We start from the raw sequence: 6,000 nt of genomic DNA on the forward strand, positions 1-6,000 counted from the left end.
GTCACGATTCGTGTGGAAAAAAATTACGTTCCGGTACCGGGAATCGAACCCGGGCCTCCTGGGTGAAAGCCAGGTATCCTAGCCACTAGACCACACCGGATGTGGCCGTTCCATTGGACCGTTCGTACGGTCGCTTGTCGCATTTCGTGTCGAGTGCCACGTCGGCGCCCTTCTCTCTTTGCGAGCATCTTTGCACATACTGACTGGCAAGGCGCGCACCTCAAACGTCGCAGAGCAATGCTTTTGGCTTCATGCTGTGCTGGAAGAAGAGGAAAAGGGAAGCTGTAAGTAGCAATAAGAGGAAGTAAACATTTTCCCGCTGAAGCGTTGAAACGTTGTGGATAACAAACAAGAAATACGTTGGCGCCCTAGCAACAGCACCACCATCAGTCACAGAAAATTAAATGCCCCGGGTGAGGATCGAACTCACGACCTTAAGATTATGAGACTTACGCGCTGCCTACTGCGCTACCGAGGCACGGGTGAACCGTTTCTCCTGGAAACTGGGTAAGTTGCGTACCCAATATTAGACGTAGAAACACTGTACTTCCTGGATAACGTGTTCTGTTGCTACACGTTCATTGCCGGCCCAGTTGATTGCGGTGTTGCGGCAGCATTATCGCGGGAAAGCAAAATGATGCATCGGCCGGGAATCGAACCCGGGCCGCCCGCGTGGCAGGCGAGCATTCTACCACTGAACCACCGATGCTCGGGCCAGCGGTAACTTCACGCTGCTTCCCGAGCAGATGTCTCAAGGGAAAGTGGGGCTGCCGTCAAGCGCCGTAGCATTCTGTGCAGAAGACGCTGCAGACGCTGAATCCTGCACTGCACTGCACTGCACTGCACGGCACTGCTTAAAAATGCCTCCAGAACGCGGTCCTCTGCGTACTGTTGCGTCGCCGGCGCCGACTCTTGCCAAAGGATGCGAAATGTGCGCGGATACGCTGTCCGAATGCGTCTGGATGTGCTCCCCTAGCCTACCTCGAAATGCGCCTGCCAGGTACGATCACCTTCGGCCGCTGCCGACAGGCGGGAAGCCGACACAGCGCGGAGGCGGGGCGCTCGCTTGTGCGGTGGTGGTGTAATGGTCAGCATAGTTGCCTTCCAAGCAGTTGATCCGGGTTCGATTCCCGGCCACCGCAGCAGGCTTTTAATTTCGCGTATGAGTACTTTTGCCGCGCGCTCTTAAATTATTGTTTTTTTCCCCCCTCTTACTCGCTGCATACCAGCCCTTAGTGTGTCTCGACTTGTCTCGACTTTGCTCAGCTGACGCGAGAGCTGACGCTCTCAAATCGGCCTATATCAAAACGACAAGCACGATAAACGACTGAGAGAGGGGAGGAGAGGCGAGGCGATGGACACACAGCACGCCCCTTCATTTCACGGTGGCGTCTCCCTCACCGAATCGGGCTGTAGCTCCGAAAAGAAAAATAGGAAGTAAAACTGCCAATAGTACACTGTGTTCCCACGCGCTCACCCGCCCAAGTACTGACAAGGGCCAAAGTTGTTACGCATCGGCAATCAGACATTTTCTTTCATTTTCTCTTCATCGGTTGAGAACCAGTGTATTCAAAATATTATGCCCATTGCCGAGTGAATGCTGTAGCGCTTCCCGACAAGTCGGGTTCGGATCCTCTGTCAACTTCCACGCATGGTGATGATCTTTTGGTCATCACACTCGCCAGCTGAAATCGGCGCTGCCTTTTCGTAGTAGTAAAAGAGTAGTGGCCCGTGGGGGGATCGAACCCGCGACCTTCGCGTTATTAGCACGACGCTCTAACCAACTGAGCTAACGGGCCTCGGCAGATGCAGTTGCTCAGCCCTAAACTGGAAACGGCTGGCATGAAGCCATACACCATTTCTATGGTCGTCGTGTGTCTGCTTCCCTAGTCTATATTCTGCTGACGGTCACGAAACAGTAGCTATATTGCGAGCAGGACGGGAAACGGCCGCTCGGACAGCTCAAACTTGTCACGATTCGTGTGGAAAAAAATTACGTTCCGGTACCGGGAATCGAACCCGGGCCTCCTGGGTGAAAGCCAGGTATCCTAGCCACTAGACCACACCGGATGTGGCCGTTCCATTGGACCGTTCGTACGGTCGCTTGTCGCATTTCGTGTCGAGTGCCACGTCGGCGCCCTTCTCTCTTTGCGAGCATCTTTGCACATACTGACTGGCAAGGCGCGCACCTCAAACGTCGCAGAGCAATGCTTTTGGCTTCATGCTGTGCTGGAAGAAGAGGAAAAGGGAAGCTGTAAGTAGCAATAAGAGGAAGTAAACATTTTCCCGCTGAAGCGTTGAAACGTTGTGGATAACAAACAAGAAATACGTTGGCGCCCTAGCAACAGCACCACCATCAGTCACAGAAAATTAAATGCCCCGGGTGAGGATCGAACTCACGACCTTAAGATTATGAGACTTACGCGCTGCCTACTGCGCTACCGAGGCACGGGTGAACCGTTTCTCCTGGAAACTGGGTAAGTTGCGTACCCAATATTAGACGTAGAAACACTGTACTTCCTGGATAACGTGTTCTGTTGCTACACGTTCATTGCCGGCCCAGTTGATTGCGGTGTTGCGGCAGCATTATCGCGGGAAAGCAAAATGATGCATCGGCCGGGAATCGAACCCGGGCCGCCCGCGTGGCAGGCGAGCATTCTACCACTGAACCACCGATGCTCGGGCCAGCGGTAACTTCACGCTGCTTCCCGAGCAGATGTCTCAAGGGAAAGTGGGGCTGCCGTCAAGCGCCGTAGCATTCTGTGCAGAAGACGCTGCAGACGCTGAATCCTGCACTGCACTGCACTGCACTGCACGGCACTGCTTAAAAATGCCTCCAGAACGCGGTCCTCTGCGTACTGTTGCGTCGCCGGCGCCGACTCTTGCCAAAGGATGCGAAATGTGCGCGGATACGCTGTCCGAATGCGTCTGGATGTGCTCCCCTAGCCTACCTCGAAATGCGCCTGCCAGGTACGATCACCTTCGGCCGCTGCCGACAGGCGGGAAGCCGACACAGCGCGGAGGCGGGGCGCTCGCTTGTGCGGTGGTGGTGTAATGGTCAGCATAGTTGCCTTCCAAGCAGTTGATCCGGGTTCGATTCCCGGCCACCGCAGCAGGCTTTTAATTTCGCGTATGAGTACTTTTGCCGCGCGCTCTTAAATTATTGTTTTTTTCCCCCCTCTTACTCGCTGCATACCAGCCCTTAGTGTGTCTCGACTTGTCTCGACTTTGCTCAGCTGACGCGAGAGCTGACGCTCTCAAATCGGCCTATATCAAAACGACAAGCACGATAAACGACTGAGAGAGGGGAGGAGAGGCGAGGCGATGGACACACAGCACGCCCCTTCATTTCACGGTGGCGTCTCCCTCACCGAATCGGGCTGTAGCTCCGAAAAGAAAAATAGGAAGTAAAACTGCCAATAGTACACTGTGTTCCCACGCGCTCACCCGCCCAAGTACTGACAAGGGCCAAAGTTGTTACGCATCGGCAATCAGACATTTTCTTTCATTTTCTCTTCATCGGTTGAGAACCAGTGTATTCAAAATATTATGCCCATTGCCGAGTGAATGCTGTAGCGCTTCCCGACAAGTCGGGTTCGGATCCTCTGTCAACTTCCACGCATGGTGATGATCTTTTGGTCATCACACTCGCCAGCTGAAATCGGCGCTGCCTTTTCGTAGTAGTAAAAGAGTAGTGGCCCGTGGGGGGATCGAACCCGCGACCTTCGCGTTATTAGCACGACGCTCTAACCAACTGAGCTAACGGGCCTCGGCAGATGCAGTTGCTCAGCCCTAAACTGGAAACGGCTGGCATGAAGCCATACACCATTTCTATGGTCGTCGTGTGTCTGCTTCCCTAGTCTATATTCTGCTGACGGTCACGAAACAGTAGCTATATTGCGAGCAGGACGGGAAACGGCCGCTCGGACAGCTCAAACTTGTCACGATTCGTGTGGAAAAAAATTACGTTCCGGTACCGGGAATCGAACCCGGGCCTCCTGGGTGAAAGCCAGGTATCCTAGCCACTAGACCACACCGGATGTGGCCGTTCCATTGGACCGTTCGTACGGTCGCTTGTCGCATTTCGTGTCGAGTGCCACGTCGGCGCCCTTCTCTCTTTGCGAGCATCTTTGCACATACTGACTGGCAAGGCGCGCACCTCAAACGTCGCAGAGCAATGCTTTTGGCTTCATGCTGTGCTGGAAGAAGAGGAAAAGGGAAGCTGTAAGTAGCAATAAGAGGAAGTAAACATTTTCCCGCTGAAGCGTTGAAACGTTGTGGATAACAAACAAGAAATACGTTGGCGCCCTAGCAACAGCACCACCATCAGTCACAGAAAATTAAATGCCCCGGGTGAGGATCGAACTCACGACCTTAAGATTATGAGACTTACGCGCTGCCTACTGCGCTACCGAGGCACGGGTGAACCGTTTCTCCTGGAAACTGGGTAAGTTGCGTACCCAATATTAGACGTAGAAACACTGTACTTCCTGGATAACGTGTTCTGTTGCTACACGTTCATTGCCGGCCCAGTTGATTGCGGTGTTGCGGCAGCATTATCGCGGGAAAGCAAAATGATGCATCGGCCGGGAATCGAACCCGGGCCGCCCGCGTGGCAGGCGAGCATTCTACCACTGAACCACCGATGCTCGGGCCAGCGGTAACTTCACGCTGCTTCCCGAGCAGATGTCTCAAGGGAAAGTGGGGCTGCCGTCAAGCGCCGTAGCATTCTGTGCAGAAGACGCTGCAGACGCTGAATCCTGCACTGCACTGCACTGCACTGCACGGCACTGCTTAAAAATGCCTCCAGAACGCGGTCCTCTGCGTACTGTTGCGTCGCCGGCGCCGACTCTTGCCAAAGGATGCGAAATGTGCGCGGATACGCTGTCCGAATGCGTCTGGATGTGCTCCCCTAGCCTACCTCGAAATGCGCCTGCCAGGTACGATCACCTTCGGCCGCTGCCGACAGGCGGGAAGCCGACACAGCGCGGAGGCGGGGCGCTCGCTTGTGCGGTGGTGGTGTAATGGTCAGCATAGTTGCCTTCCAAGCAGTTGATCCGGGTTCGATTCCCGGCCACCGCAGCAGGCTTTTAATTTCGCGTATGAGTACTTTTGCCGCGCGCTCTTAAATTATTGTTTTTTTCCCCCCTCTTACTCGCTGCATACCAGCCCTTAGTGTGTCTCGACTTGTCTCGACTTTGCTCAGCTGACGCGAGAGCTGACGCTCTCAAATCGGCCTATATCAAAACGACAAGCACGATAAACGACTGAGAGAGGGGAGGAGAGGCGAGGCGATGGACACACAGCACGCCCCTTCATTTCACGGTGGCGTCTCCCTCACCGAATCGGGCTGTAGCTCCGAAAAGAAAAATAGGAAGTAAAACTGCCAATAGTACACTGTGTTCCCACGCGCTCACCCGCCCAAGTACTGACAAGGGCCAAAGTTGTTACGCATCGGCAATCAGACATTTTCTTTCATTTTCTCTTCATCGGTTGAGAACCAGTGTATTCAAAATATTATGCCCATTGCCGAGTGAATGCTGTAGCGCTTCCCGACAAGTCGGGTTCGGATCCTCTGTCAACTTCCACGCATGGTGATGATCTTTTGGTCATCACACTCGCCAGCTGAAATCGGCGCTGCCTTTTCGTAGTAGTAAAAGAGTAGTGGCCCGTGGGGGGATCGAACCCGCGACCTTCGCGTTATTAGCACGACGCTCTAACCAACTGAGCTAACGGGCCTCGGCAGATGCAGTTGCTCAGCCCTAAACTGGAAACGGCTGGCATGAAGCCATACACCATTTCTATGGTCGTCGTGTGTCTGCTTCCCTAGTCTATATTCTGCTGACGGTCACGAAACAGTAGCTATATTGCGAGCAGGACGGGAAACGGCCGCTCGGACAGCTCAAACTTGTCACGATTCGTGTGGAAAAAAATTACGTTCCGGTACCGGGAATCGAACCCGGGCCTCCTGGGTGAAAGCCAGGTATCCTAGCCACTAGA

General features: G+C 54.0%; 15 non-coding genes across 15 annotated transcripts; 3 read left to right on the forward strand and 12 right to left on the reverse strand.

The window, feature by feature from the left end:
• Window positions 1–28: 28 nt before the first annotated feature.
• Trnae-uuc (transfer RNA glutamic acid (anticodon UUC)) lies at window positions 29–100 on the reverse strand. The gene has a single exon. It is a non-coding gene; the product is annotated as a tRNA-Glu (tRNA).
• Window positions 101–405: 305 nt separating this feature from the next.
• On the reverse strand, window positions 406–478 carry Trnam-cau (transfer RNA methionine (anticodon CAU)). The gene has a single exon. It is a non-coding gene; the product is annotated as a tRNA-Met (tRNA).
• Window positions 479–638: 160 nt separating this feature from the next.
• Window positions 639–709, reverse strand: Trnag-gcc (transfer RNA glycine (anticodon GCC)). Its single transcript has one exon. It is a non-coding gene; the product is annotated as a tRNA-Gly (tRNA).
• Window positions 710–1,070: 361 nt separating this feature from the next.
• Trnag-ucc (transfer RNA glycine (anticodon UCC)) lies at window positions 1,071–1,142 on the forward strand. Its single transcript has one exon. It is a non-coding gene; the product is annotated as a tRNA-Gly (tRNA).
• Window positions 1,143–1,725: 583 nt separating this feature from the next.
• On the reverse strand, window positions 1,726–1,799 carry Trnai-aau (transfer RNA isoleucine (anticodon AAU)). Its single transcript has one exon. It is a non-coding gene; the product is annotated as a tRNA-Ile (tRNA).
• A 199-nt stretch (window positions 1,800–1,998) lies between these two features.
• On the reverse strand, window positions 1,999–2,070 carry Trnae-uuc (transfer RNA glutamic acid (anticodon UUC)). The gene has a single exon. It is a non-coding gene; the product is annotated as a tRNA-Glu (tRNA).
• Window positions 2,071–2,375: 305 nt separating this feature from the next.
• Window positions 2,376–2,448, reverse strand: Trnam-cau (transfer RNA methionine (anticodon CAU)). The gene has a single exon. It is a non-coding gene; the product is annotated as a tRNA-Met (tRNA).
• A 160-nt stretch (window positions 2,449–2,608) lies between these two features.
• On the reverse strand, window positions 2,609–2,679 carry Trnag-gcc (transfer RNA glycine (anticodon GCC)). The gene has a single exon. It is a non-coding gene; the product is annotated as a tRNA-Gly (tRNA).
• Window positions 2,680–3,040: 361 nt separating this feature from the next.
• Trnag-ucc (transfer RNA glycine (anticodon UCC)) lies at window positions 3,041–3,112 on the forward strand. The gene has a single exon. It is a non-coding gene; the product is annotated as a tRNA-Gly (tRNA).
• A 583-nt stretch (window positions 3,113–3,695) lies between these two features.
• Window positions 3,696–3,769, reverse strand: Trnai-aau (transfer RNA isoleucine (anticodon AAU)). The gene has a single exon. It is a non-coding gene; the product is annotated as a tRNA-Ile (tRNA).
• Window positions 3,770–3,968: 199 nt separating this feature from the next.
• Window positions 3,969–4,040, reverse strand: Trnae-uuc (transfer RNA glutamic acid (anticodon UUC)). The gene has a single exon. It is a non-coding gene; the product is annotated as a tRNA-Glu (tRNA).
• A 305-nt stretch (window positions 4,041–4,345) lies between these two features.
• Window positions 4,346–4,418, reverse strand: Trnam-cau (transfer RNA methionine (anticodon CAU)). Its single transcript has one exon. It is a non-coding gene; the product is annotated as a tRNA-Met (tRNA).
• A 160-nt stretch (window positions 4,419–4,578) lies between these two features.
• Window positions 4,579–4,649, reverse strand: Trnag-gcc (transfer RNA glycine (anticodon GCC)). Its single transcript has one exon. It is a non-coding gene; the product is annotated as a tRNA-Gly (tRNA).
• Window positions 4,650–5,010: 361 nt separating this feature from the next.
• Trnag-ucc (transfer RNA glycine (anticodon UCC)) lies at window positions 5,011–5,082 on the forward strand. The gene has a single exon. It is a non-coding gene; the product is annotated as a tRNA-Gly (tRNA).
• Window positions 5,083–5,665: 583 nt separating this feature from the next.
• Trnai-aau (transfer RNA isoleucine (anticodon AAU)) lies at window positions 5,666–5,739 on the reverse strand. Its single transcript has one exon. It is a non-coding gene; the product is annotated as a tRNA-Ile (tRNA).
• Window positions 5,740–6,000: the final 261 nt, after the last annotated feature.

Source organism: Schistocerca cancellata, unplaced genomic scaffold (genome assembly GCF_023864275.1).
Source record: "Schistocerca cancellata isolate TAMUIC-IGC-003103 unplaced genomic scaffold, iqSchCanc2.1 HiC_scaffold_93, whole genome shotgun sequence".
Taxonomy (NCBI): domain Eukaryota; kingdom Metazoa; phylum Arthropoda; class Insecta; order Orthoptera; family Acrididae; genus Schistocerca; species Schistocerca cancellata.